Here is a 12,454-nt window from a genome sequence, read left to right as displayed (position 1 = left end):
GGAACTAATGGCTATGGAAGAGAGAAAATAAGTAGCATGATGCCAAGATGAGAGAATAAGTGAAATGAAAAATGTGCTAGGGACAAGATCTAAGGGATTCTAATGCAAGGTTTGAAATATTTAAGGGGACAAAAACTAGGAAGACTCCAAAGTTCTAGAAAATAATCCACCAGTATTCTAAATTTTTACGATGATAGCATGCAAGGATAAAGTTTGTTTTAGATTGTAAATAGGTGAAATCAACATATTCTAATGATAATTGTTCATCATTCTAAATTTATTAATGAGAGGTGGGAGAAACATGAGCAACAAGAGTAGGGCTTCACTCCCTTGCATTGATGGTGAGGGAGAGGGTGAGGACAATGATGAAGTAGATGATGATGATGGGGTGTTTAGAGGTTTTACTACCGATGGGGACTCATTTGTGCTCCACATCTTCTAGTTTTGAGTGCAATAGTGTTCTTCACAACTAGGGTTAAGGGCCTTTTTTTGAGTGCCCTTTTTGTAAATCAAGGCCATTTCTTCTTACAACATTGCACGTATCTATATGTTGGCACCATTCTCCTTGCATAGCTTTCCATTTAATCCCCCAACCATACAAATCGCGTTTTAAATGCATTTTCAATTATTTCCCTTGCATGCATCACCATTTTCCTCTATCCCCACAATGTTTTTTGGGTTCAAAGGCTATTTGGGTGCCCAACACCTCCAAGTAAAGGACAAAAATAAAATCTTGGTTACTGATATTGAAGATCAAGCAGACGAAGGAGAGCCAAATCATATCAAGAGGAAAGAAGCATGAGAGACAAATGATTTTGTTTGGGTGAGGAGGAATACATTTTTATAAAAAAAAAAAAAAAAATCCTATCTTCATTGGATCCTTGAAGGTGATAGACATACTAGGTTTTCCATCAATATACTCTAAATCAAAGAACTAGAAATAGAATTAGATCTCTTAGGCTAGATGATGGTTCCACTGTGAATGGGGAGGAGGATATTGCTAGCATTGCAACAAACTTCTTCATGGATCTCAACTAGAGAGACAATGCAACCTTCTATTATCCTACATGGATTTTGAAGGTGATCCATGAACTTATAATAGAGGAATACTACAATTACCATTTAGGTAAGGTATGTATCCAATAAGTTTGTGATGTTGTATTCGCTTTTGAAGCTTCCAAGCCCTCTAGTCCAATTGGTTTTCCCTTGACATTTTTCCAAGAATTTTGGGACATTGTGGGAGTGGATGTGTTTAATGTAGTCTTTGACTATTTTGAGAAAGGTTGTCTCTCAAAAAGATGAATTCAAATTATATTTACCTTATCCCTAAGAATGGAGATCCTAGTTCTATGGCTAACTTTCAACCTATTGGGCTCTTCAATACTTTATATGAAATTCTATCTAAGGTGATTGTCAATAGATTGAAATGTGGCTTGAAAAAAATAATCTCAAAAAATTAGAAAGGTTTTGTTGGAGGAAGAAATATCCTTGATGCTATCATCTCTACTCATGAAATTGTCCACTCTTTGAGTTCTAGTACTGAGGTAGGGATAATACTCAAGTTGGACATCTTTGTAGCTTATGATTGAGTGAACTAGAATTTTCTAGAACCTCTTTTGGTTAAATATGGGTTTAAGATAATTTATTTGAAACTTATTGTTAGTTGTGTTACTACAACTATGTTTTTCTTTTTTGGTCAATGTTTCCCCCTTGGAGTTCTTTTCCTCATGAAAAGGTTTGTGCCTAGGAGATCTCGTTCCCTCTTACCTTTTTAAATTAATAATGGAAGTGCTTGGCAAGAATATCCAAAATAAATTCAAGTCTTTTTAGTAGGTAGTCAAATATATTGAAATTTCAGAGATTTGATTCAATTGAATTTACCCTAGGTGTAGAACCCATTTGAACATCAATAAATTTTTATTAATATAAAAATATACAATCAATTCACTTAAAATAATCTTATTAAAATATTAGTCATGGCATCATCACTACATCATCATTTTCATTTGTGGATATTCCTTTATGAAGGGGACCATACTCAGAGGGCAATGTCTATACAGCCACGAAAATGCACTTCTATACGAAGGAGAGGACTGACTTAATTTTTTTAAAAGTTATGAAAAAGTAATGTAAAAGAAGTGCATTTTCGTGGCTGTATAGCCACGGGCTACTCAGAGTGGCTATAGGGGCACGGAAACCATCATCCATACGAAGGGGGCACATTTACTTTTTTTCCCAAAACTTGTCAAAAAGCAATACAAACAAAACGTTTTTCGTAGCTGGATAGCCACTACGCCATACTCATACTCCATGAATAGTACACTTAACTTGTTGACTTAGAAACGATAAGCAGATACAATGAATAAGACTCTATAGCCAATGTTTGCTGTGAATAAATTCTCATTCTTGGGTTGTGTTTGACTGAGTATGGAAAGAAAATTCCAATGGTGATTTATTTAAATGATAGCAGTAAGGGACGCCCATTTCCACAACTTCGGATGCTTCCTGTGTCTTTAGATTGTCCTCCTCAAAAGAATTGTTACGTTTCTTCTTATCTATGAAATTTCCACAAGTAGGTGCCCATTCATCGTCCATGTTGCATGGAATAGTCAAAAGTAAAGAAATCAAAGAATCTCGATGCAGACAAATTGCTGGTCTTTTTGACTTTTGTTCGAGTGATAGGTCAGAAAACTAATCTCGACTTGACATCTCTGATTTAACTAGTGGGTGGAAGTCAAAAGTCTTTTCGAAATTCATGAGAACACATCTCACTAAAAACAATTAAATTTGATGTAAATCTCGATGGAGTCAAGTCAATAAAGTGAAAATGGTGAAGAAGTACAGAGGCAGGGGAATAGCATGTTTACGCGGTTTTCCTTACAAAATGGAGTTAATATAAAAATATATAATATGGTGGAAGAGTACTCGCAATCTAGCGTGTTTTAATAACTGTATATTATATTTTACAATTTTTTTAAAATCTATTGCTGTTCAATAAGGTGCAAGGTTCAAGGTGCAATGGTTATGTAGATAGAAATATATACTTTGTCAATATCTTGATTGATGGGGAGAAAATGTTGAGCATCTCAATGATAATCTTCTAAAAAAATTATCAATCAAAATATACAATTACAAACAATGTAAAATCGATATAAGCTCAAATGAATTCTATAGCTCTCAAATAATTGAAAAGGTAAAGTATTAAAAATTATGACATACACTTTGGTAAAACAGATGGAATATCGAGAGTTTATCTTTTGTAGGGGAGAGGATCCAGTACTTGAACACCCTAACCTCGCGCTTATCAAAATCCTACGTGAAAATTTTAAATCACTCTCATTTTCTGATTGTAGCTTACTTGGTAAGTCACCTACTTATAACTAAGTTTTCAAGTCCACATCACCCATTTTGATGCCATGCCAGCATGCATTTTGCCAAGTTGTCCAAAACAACCTAAATAAAAAGTGAGACCAATGATCATGCATAAAGGGTACCCATAGTTGAACAACTAATGTGGCATCACATCATTGGTTAATTTTATAACTAATGGTACATTTTAGTCAATTTTGGGTAGTCAACATTGTACTAATAACTTTAAAGAAACAAGTATTCGTACAGTGTTGTAAAAAAAATTGGGCATTAAATCAATAAGTGTAGGTATCAAGTCAATAACTCCTATCACGACTATTGGAAAGCGTTCAAGTACTAGGTCCTCTCCCTAAGTGTGATGGGACTAACATGAAGCTACAAAACATCCTAGACATTAGGTGTTCTAAGAAACAAAAACATAAAATTAGACGAGAATAATAATTTTAACCAACAATAATCATTTCAATAAAAATTGCATGACTTTAGAAAATTCTATAGTAAAGATTATGAAGAACATGAAAAATGTTACGAATGTAGCAAAGAATAAAAAAATGGAAGAAAAAATTCTTCTGTAATTCAAATGCAAACAAATGACTTTTTCTCTAGTGAATATATTACTAATTTAAATAACATTTATCAATGATACAAGTATAAATATAATGTATCTTCATATATTTGACGAAAATGGTCAAATAACTTATTGAATGCCATGGTTAATATGATAATTATATCAAAATAGTGCTTGCAATCATAATCATAATAACCTAGCACGTAAATAATCCTAATATCCCAACAAGTGGATAAAATGAATTTTAGTATTGCCATCTAACTACTTTCAAATTTATAATGTATTTAGTGAATGGTCAAAACATTGCACTTTAAAGATTTTATTATAATGTGAAAAAATTATATCATTATGAAAACTCTTCCAGGGATGTCTTGTTTGACACAACCATTGACAAATATAACTATCCATTCAAAGATTAACAATATAAAATTAATATTGTAATATTTCAGTAGAGAAACAAATTATTACGCTAATCCTAGAGTTAATAACTATTATTGGACACCGATGTGGTATGTCCAAATGTTTATTTTATATAACATTGATATAGTAGTCAATTTTATATACCAATATATTTAAATTGGAACACAATTTTTTATTTATTATACTCATAAAAAAAAAACCTTTTAATATAGAAATTGATTGGTATATTCCACTATCAAATAATTATAATTTCTGCTCTAATCATCTAATCAATTCTTGTAAATATTACCCATTGAATCTATAAGAATAATTTAAAATAACTAAGAGGGGGGTTGTGTGGGGTGAATAAGTTATCCTCAAGTCCACATGTACTAATTAAACTTTTAATCACTTCAAATACTTTAAATCTAATAGTTAAGTAGCTCGGTCTCTATAGAAAATAATCAACAACATAAAAGTTGTAGTCCATTGTCCTAATAGTAACAAACTTGCAAAATGTAAAACATTAACAGTAAAACATCTCAAATAACATCCACACAAATATGACACCAAGATTTAACAGAGAAACCCAAATTGGGAAAAACCACCAACAACATGCAACCAATTTTCACTCTTCTGAAGTGAGCTCTGTAAGGAGCCAACCCTGTTAAAGGTTATAAAACACAATGTTTTGATTAAGTAAAAATAAGTTTTGAATTGTACAAGGAGAAAATAAAGATACAACAATGAAAGATCTTAACAAAACTGTGGAACATTAGCTAGTAAACTAAAGGAACTCACCATAGTTCCCAACAAGAGGGCTAACAACTCATAAAAATAAAGGACCATCAAGATTTACATTTTGGCCCAATCTTTTGAGACCGTAAAGACATATTAAATGAAGGTTTGGAGGATTTGAACTTTTTTCCTTTAACTGATGTCCATCCATCCTCCACCTTTTTAGAAGCCACTATCAATCTAGAGATGGTGAGTTACAAAACACATTGTTAAGTGTGACCCTATTAACGGATTTAATCACCTTGTTAGAAGTGGTCTAGTTAAGGGACTTTAGAAAATTCCATTATAATGTCACCTTGATTAAATGATCTAAAAATTATTATTAAGTCAACCTTGATTAAGGATTTCAAAATTGATACAATTGTTAGAAAGTAATAGTAGGTTCATTTGAATAAATACAACTCACTTTTCAAATACAAATCACAATGTAGTTCATATACCAATCCACTAACTACCTCCATTATAATCTTTGTCTTAGATATGCCTAAAAATCCTTCAAGCAATCATATTTCGTCTCTACACAACTCCTCTCAAGCTCCCTCTTAAGTTCACAAGTCAATAACATTAACAAAACATCTACTTGTCAATCTTGATTAGGTTATCCTCGTGCCTCCTAAAATAGGTAGTTTTGATCATTTTCCTCTTAAACATCACCATAGATCTTAGGTTTTTGATAAGATTCAACACATACAATGAATATGTCCACCATTTTATTCTCCTTCTCTCCTTCTAGATACTTCTCCAAACTTCTTTTTGAATCTATGCCTAGGAGTGCATAAACACATGTTGTTATACATTAAATAATCTAGGTCATCCATCCTTATCTTTAGTATGCTTTCCATATTCCAAAAATTCAATTGTGTTAGCTAGAAATCAAAATTTTCCTACATACTATCAAAATATTGTCACTCGGCCAAAAATGTCTTCTGACACCTTGGTCATCACTAGATTAGTCAATCAATACTAACTATTCTTCTCAACACACTTTCTGATACACAGTCAATACTAATTATTTTGCTTGACACCCTTTTTGATACATGGTCGATATTGATGTTTAGTTGACACTGTAATCTGCTTGTCTTATATTATCACTCGGACAACACAAACATCACTTAAAATATACTTCTAGTTCCTTATTCTTCTATTTTTTCACTCAGTCAAGCCTATTCATTTGGTCTTCTATTAATATTTCATCTAGGCTTCAATACCACTCTCTTCTCCACTTAGTTTATTATTAATCAATCACATTATCTTGTCAAGGTCTAGTTGATCAAGTGCCCATTGTAGTTTCACATAACTCAACCTTTCATCTAGGTCCTTTTGTTATCTCTTCTTCTTAAATCTTCTCCATGAAGCATCTTGATATGATACTCTACTAAGATAACATCTGTCTCACCAATAAGTTTTGATGTCAATGATAACATAACAATTTTCCTAATTGAAGTTCTAACATGAATCTACAACATATTTAGATAATGATCAAAACTTTGTGTTTTTCAATTTTTTTAATGTGACATGTTATATCATTATTTAAAATTTTCAAATAACATCTTCTTTGTGAATATGTTGGTTGATACTCTAGGTTCTCAAAAAAACCATTTCAAATAAAATAACTTAAATATTGAGAATTATTTATAGGGAAAAATCTATAAACTTGTAATTAACATGACTAATATGGCCAAATTATTTACATAATCTAACTAATGAATTAACATGACCAATATAAACTTATGCAAAATCCTAGATGTCTAGTCATATCCAATAATACAATATTTTAAAAATGTAACTTCATATATGTACTTTGAGAGATTTGATATATTTGATGATGTCTAGATGTTAAAAGTAACTTTATATATGTACTTTGACAAAGAATGGATTATATAAACACTTGGAATTTTTTTGTGCATAAATTTGTTGACCAATTAATACAAATAACCCATTCAACCCTTGGTTATGAGTTCATTTTTGACTAATCCTATATTTAAATATAGACATATGAAAAAAATAAAATAGAGTATGATATCTGTTACACTTTGATAATCTTTATTATATATGGTGATCATTAAATACTCACAACATTCAATGTATTCATAAACTATAAATAAAGATTTGATGAGATTTTTTTTGATATCACAAAATGTATGTATCTTTATAATGACACTAATCCAAAAAACTTGAATTCACTTTCTATATATACTTAAATTGGTACATATCATTATATAATCTTATGATGCAAGAAAGGAGCAAGATGGAACAAGATATAATGGATGCTACATTTTCAATAAATAATACAACTATTCATTAGAATAATTTCCTACTATGAAGTGTGTTTGTATATTTTCTCATTCATCTTCTGCAATGTAACAACATTCAATGAATTTATCTTAATTATACTAAATAAAATTTTCTTTCAAAAAAATCTCGCATTAATTATTTTTTGTTTTATGTATAGAAAAGTGATTGATAAAAATAATTATATCTATATTTTAATGATTGGAAAAAATCACACAATTACATCAAAATGTTATAAGATAATAGATAAATAATTATGATGAAGAAATTTTTTTAATTTTATTTTTCCCTAAAAGAGGGGTAAAAATTTTATTGAATATCAAAGAGAGCTGAACAACTCAAGAAACAAAGAGAACTACATAGCTTTATCCTGGTCCACAAGTTGAACCAGCATCTGAGATAAATCAACGGGAAGCATCCTATGATCAAGAATATTCCAAGCCGACCCCTGCTCAAAGGCCCATTTAGCCAGACAATCAGCCACACTGTTCCACTCACGAGGGATATGCATAAAAGACACTGAATCCAAAGAATTTCTTAAATGAATGATCTGCTGAATAACCAAAGCCAAATGCCAATCCACATGTACAAGGTTCCTATTATGCAATAAGTTCACAACCACCCATGAGTTAGTCTCACAGATGATTCGTTTCCAACCATGTTGGCAACATTGTTCCACTGCAACCAAGATAGCCAAGGCTTCCATGAGGTTATTAGTTTGATAACCCTTGTATATAGAAAACAAAAACTAAATATCACCAAATCTATCACGCCCAACTCCCCCAATCCTAGCTAGACTAGGATTTCCCCAAGAAGAACCATCAGTGTTGATTTTAAGAGTGCCCACCTTAGGAGGAGACCAATGTCCCTGACAATTAACACACTGAGAGTGTTGCTTAGCTCTATTCCTAGAGTAGGTATGAGGGGCCGAGGGAGTGCAACCTTGAAGAGAAAAGGAGAGGCAAGAGTAAATACCAGCATCAGTAGGATCGAAACCCCCATCGATGTCACATTTAGCTAGGAGTGTTTCCTGAAGAGAATTAACAATTTTCCCCCATAGGTTCCTGATCTCAAGATGCAAATCATGAAAGATCCTCCTATTCCTCTCAAGCCAAACATGCCATAAAATAAGAGAAGGACCAATAGTCCAAGCAACCTGAAGAAAAGAAGTCTTGGAAGGGGAATGACTGAGATGGTCCTAGAATTTAGACAAAGTGGAAACATGCCAACACGTGCATCCCCACACACTCTACCAGAAGTGCCAAATCCATTTGGAAAAGGGGCACTAGAAAAAAAGGTGAGATACAGTCTCTTCACTATTGCAGCAAAGAACACAGATGGAAGGCCTTTGGAAGCCTCGCTTGCAAAGATTATCCCAAGTAAGACAATGATTGTAAACCAGAATCCAGAGGAAAAAGTTACACTTAGGCCATGAAAAACTATTCCAAACTTTCTTCCACCAAGATACCTCCACCTCACCAAAAAGTTACTTCATCAGAGCAAGGTATCCAGAAGAAATAAATTATTTGCCAGAAGAAGCACCTCCCCAAGCCAAAACATTAGTTTCCTGCAACAAGCTGCACTCCCTAGAAGCCAATATTTGAGATAGTTTGAACCGATCTCCCAGTGAGCCACCCAATGGCCAATCAGAAGAATTCTTCCATCTATAACCCATAGCAAGGCCCAGATTAAAAGCCTCCTTATAATGAGCCACCTTACTCCATCCAATAGAAAGGAAAGATTCACAAAGAGCTTGCAAGTGAGGATGAGAGGATAGGATAGGAGGATGCCCATTCCAACAATCACTCCAAAATAGAACCTCAGTGCCTCTATTGCAGATCCAAAATAAACTTCTCTTCACCAGGTGAGCACCAATCTTGAGGGTATTCCACACCATAGAGCCTCTTCCTTTAAGAGAAAACCTGGAAATATTTGAAGGTTCAACACCAGGTAAATACTTGTGTGATAGGATACGGGCCCAAAGTTGAGACTGACTAGTACATCAATGCTAATAGAGCTTGGTGGCAAGAGCTCGACTGCATAAGATAGCAGACCAAAGGTCAAGGCCTCCTTCCTTTTTTGGCTTGCAAACAGTATCCCAATTGATGAGGCTCCATTTGCTATGTTGCAAATTGCCACTCCAAAGAAATTGGCGGGAGAGCGCATCAAATTCCTTAACAAAATACACCTGGGTAGCTTGAACCATGTTTTTGTATATGGGAAGAGCTTGAATTATAGATTGAAGGAGTGTCACCCTACCAGCAGTAGAGAGCCACCTATGAGTCCAATGATTGACCCTTTGACGAAGTTTGTCAAGAAAGCTTTGCCAAAAAAGTGTAGGCTATCTACCCACCACAATAGGGACCCCCAAAGTAAGTTAGAGGGAGAGATGAAATCTAAAATCTTAAGATATTAGCAATCCACCACTGGATCGGCTCAAGAGTGTTGAAGTAAAAAATAGAGGACTTATGGTCATTAATTTTTTGCCCAGAGATAGTCAAATAAGTATCCAAGGTGAGCCGAAAGGCTTTAGCTTCCTAGATCTGAGCTCTCCCAGCAAGGGCAGTATCATCAACAAACTAGAGGTGAGAAGGAGTGGGCAAACCATTTCCCTATTGCCATCCTTGAATCAAATTTTGGGAAACATGAAACTTGAGAAGTCTACCGAATCCCTCAGCCATAACGATAAACAAATAAAAAGAGATGGGATCTCCCTGATGAAGACCTCTAGAAGCCCGAAAAAGCTCTGTTGGTTCACCATTAAGAAGGACTAAGAAGGAAGGATTAGTAACATAGCTAAGAACCCATCGAACCCATTCTTGATTGATGCCAAAAGCTAAAAGAACTTTTTGCAAGAAATCTCGATTGACTTTTTCATAAGCCTTAGCCATATCAAGCTTAATAAATAGAGCACGTTCCCCGAAAGTACACATAGAGTGAATAGCTTCAGAAGCAATAACCACCCCATCCAAAATTTATTTTCCTACCACAAAACCCTCTTGTTCCTCAGAGATAACCATAGGAAGGAAAAATTTAAGCCTCTCAGCTAAGAGCTTAGTGATAATTTTATAGAGCACATTACAAAGAGAAATGGGCCTAAAAAAGTCTAGCTGACTAGCCTCTTCCTTCTTTGGAATAAGGACTACGAAAGTAGCATTCAAGGCCCAGAGCATCTCTTTGTTGGAATAGGACTCCTGAACCACATCCAAAAGGTCATGATTGATAATATCCCAAAAGTCCTAAAATAATTCAATAGGGAAGCCTTCAGGCCCCAGAGCTTTTCCCTTCCACAAGCTGAAGACCACCCCCTCCAAGTTAGATATACTAGTTGGCCTCATAAGATAATCATTCATCTCCCTGGTCATAGAAGAGGGAATGTAGGACAAGATAGTATTCTCCTCAATCTCTGCTAGAGGTAAATCATCCATAAAGAGAGTAGAGTAAAACTGAATAGCTTCCCTAGAAATAGCTTGAGAAGAAGTCAAACACATCCCATCAGAAGTAACAAGAGAAGAAATGTAACTCCTGTTATGTCAAGCTTGCACAGATTTATGGAAAAATACAGTGTTCTTGTCCCCTTCCTAAAGCCAGTCAACTCAAGCCTTCTATTTCCAATAAATTTCTTCTCTAAGATCCCACTCAGCCAAATCAGTAGAAGCTTAGGATTCTGTAATGCCAAGAGCTTCTGAAAAACTCAGATCCCAAATCTGCCTAGTAATAACATCAAGATGATCTTGAGCCCTCTTCTTCATAATATGGAGATTAGCAAAAAAATTCTTGTTCCAATGCTTCAACTTCCTTTTAACATATTGAAGTTTTTTAGAGAAGGAGAACATAGCAGTGCCATAGGCAGGGCCTCCCTGTCTCCACCAGTGAGCCATTAAGTCATGAAGAGAAGAGTCACGAAGCCACATTAGCTGGAACTTAAAGGGAGGCTTCTTGGGGATAGAAATATAAGTAGCTGTGAGCTTAATAGGGCAGTGATTAGAACCTCTCCAATCAAGAATTTCAGAAGAGAGCAAAAGGAGCCAGAATTCCAAAAGCAAGAAACAAGGAACCTGTCCAAGCATTCTGAGATAGCATCTTTTCCAACCCTTCGATTGTTCCAAGTAAAGAGCCCATTGAGAGGTTTGATGTCAGAGAGATGTAAAAGATCAATATTTTGTTGAAGAAGTTTAGAAGAAGGACCCAAGCATGCCAGCCCACCCCTCTTCTCCTCTAAACTAAGAACAGAGTTGAAGTCTCTAGCCACAATCTAGGGCAAGAAAGGATGATAGCTTCTAACATACCTAATATGATCCCAGAGCTTAGACTTGTCGGGGAGATCAATAGGAGCATACAAATTAGTAACAAGAATCATCTCTCCAGTTTCTAGAGAGGAAGTAACCATTGAGAGAGCCGAGAGGCAAGAGACCCAATAAGTGGCATAACTTTCCTTGGATCCCAGTAGATGGCAAGACCACTAGAGCTCCCCAAAGAATCAATGCATTGACATTGGCCTAGAAACCAAATGTTAGGAGCACATCTAAACATGGAGTCCATTGAAAGCTTGGTCTCCTGGATACAAAGGATATCCAAAGAATGCTCAACCACTAGCTCATGAATAGCTTTTTTCTAGGGATTCTATTCAACCCCCTCACATTCCATGAGAGAATAATCATTGAGTAGAGTGGGGAAAATGCTCATCCAAGGTCTTGAAAACCCTAGCCTCTACAAGTAAATCTCTTGTAAGTTTAATTTTTTCCTAATCCTACTTTTGCCCAACTTTTGAGGGAGTAGCAAAAGAGACTTTCTTAAATGGTCTTTACATCAGGCCCAAAGCAAGAGAAGATCCCTTTCCTTTACCAGAGGCAAACACATCTTTAACCAAATCTTCCAAAAGAACATCCTTTTCCTGTGGAGTAGGAGAAACCACAAGGGCACCAGACTTAGGACCAATAGAAGTCTTCGGCATCTGCTGAGCTACAACATCCTGGTTGCCACTAAGAGTAGAACTCCTCCCCTCTAAACTAGTAGCTGCACACTAAG

This window comes from Cupressus sempervirens, chromosome 4 (genome assembly GCF_028749045.1).
Source record: "Cupressus sempervirens isolate cs-2001-9-10 chromosome 4, ASM2874904v1, whole genome shotgun sequence".
Classification (NCBI taxonomy): domain Eukaryota; kingdom Viridiplantae; phylum Streptophyta; class Pinopsida; order Cupressales; family Cupressaceae; genus Cupressus; species Cupressus sempervirens.
This window is presented reverse-complemented; position numbering follows the sequence as displayed.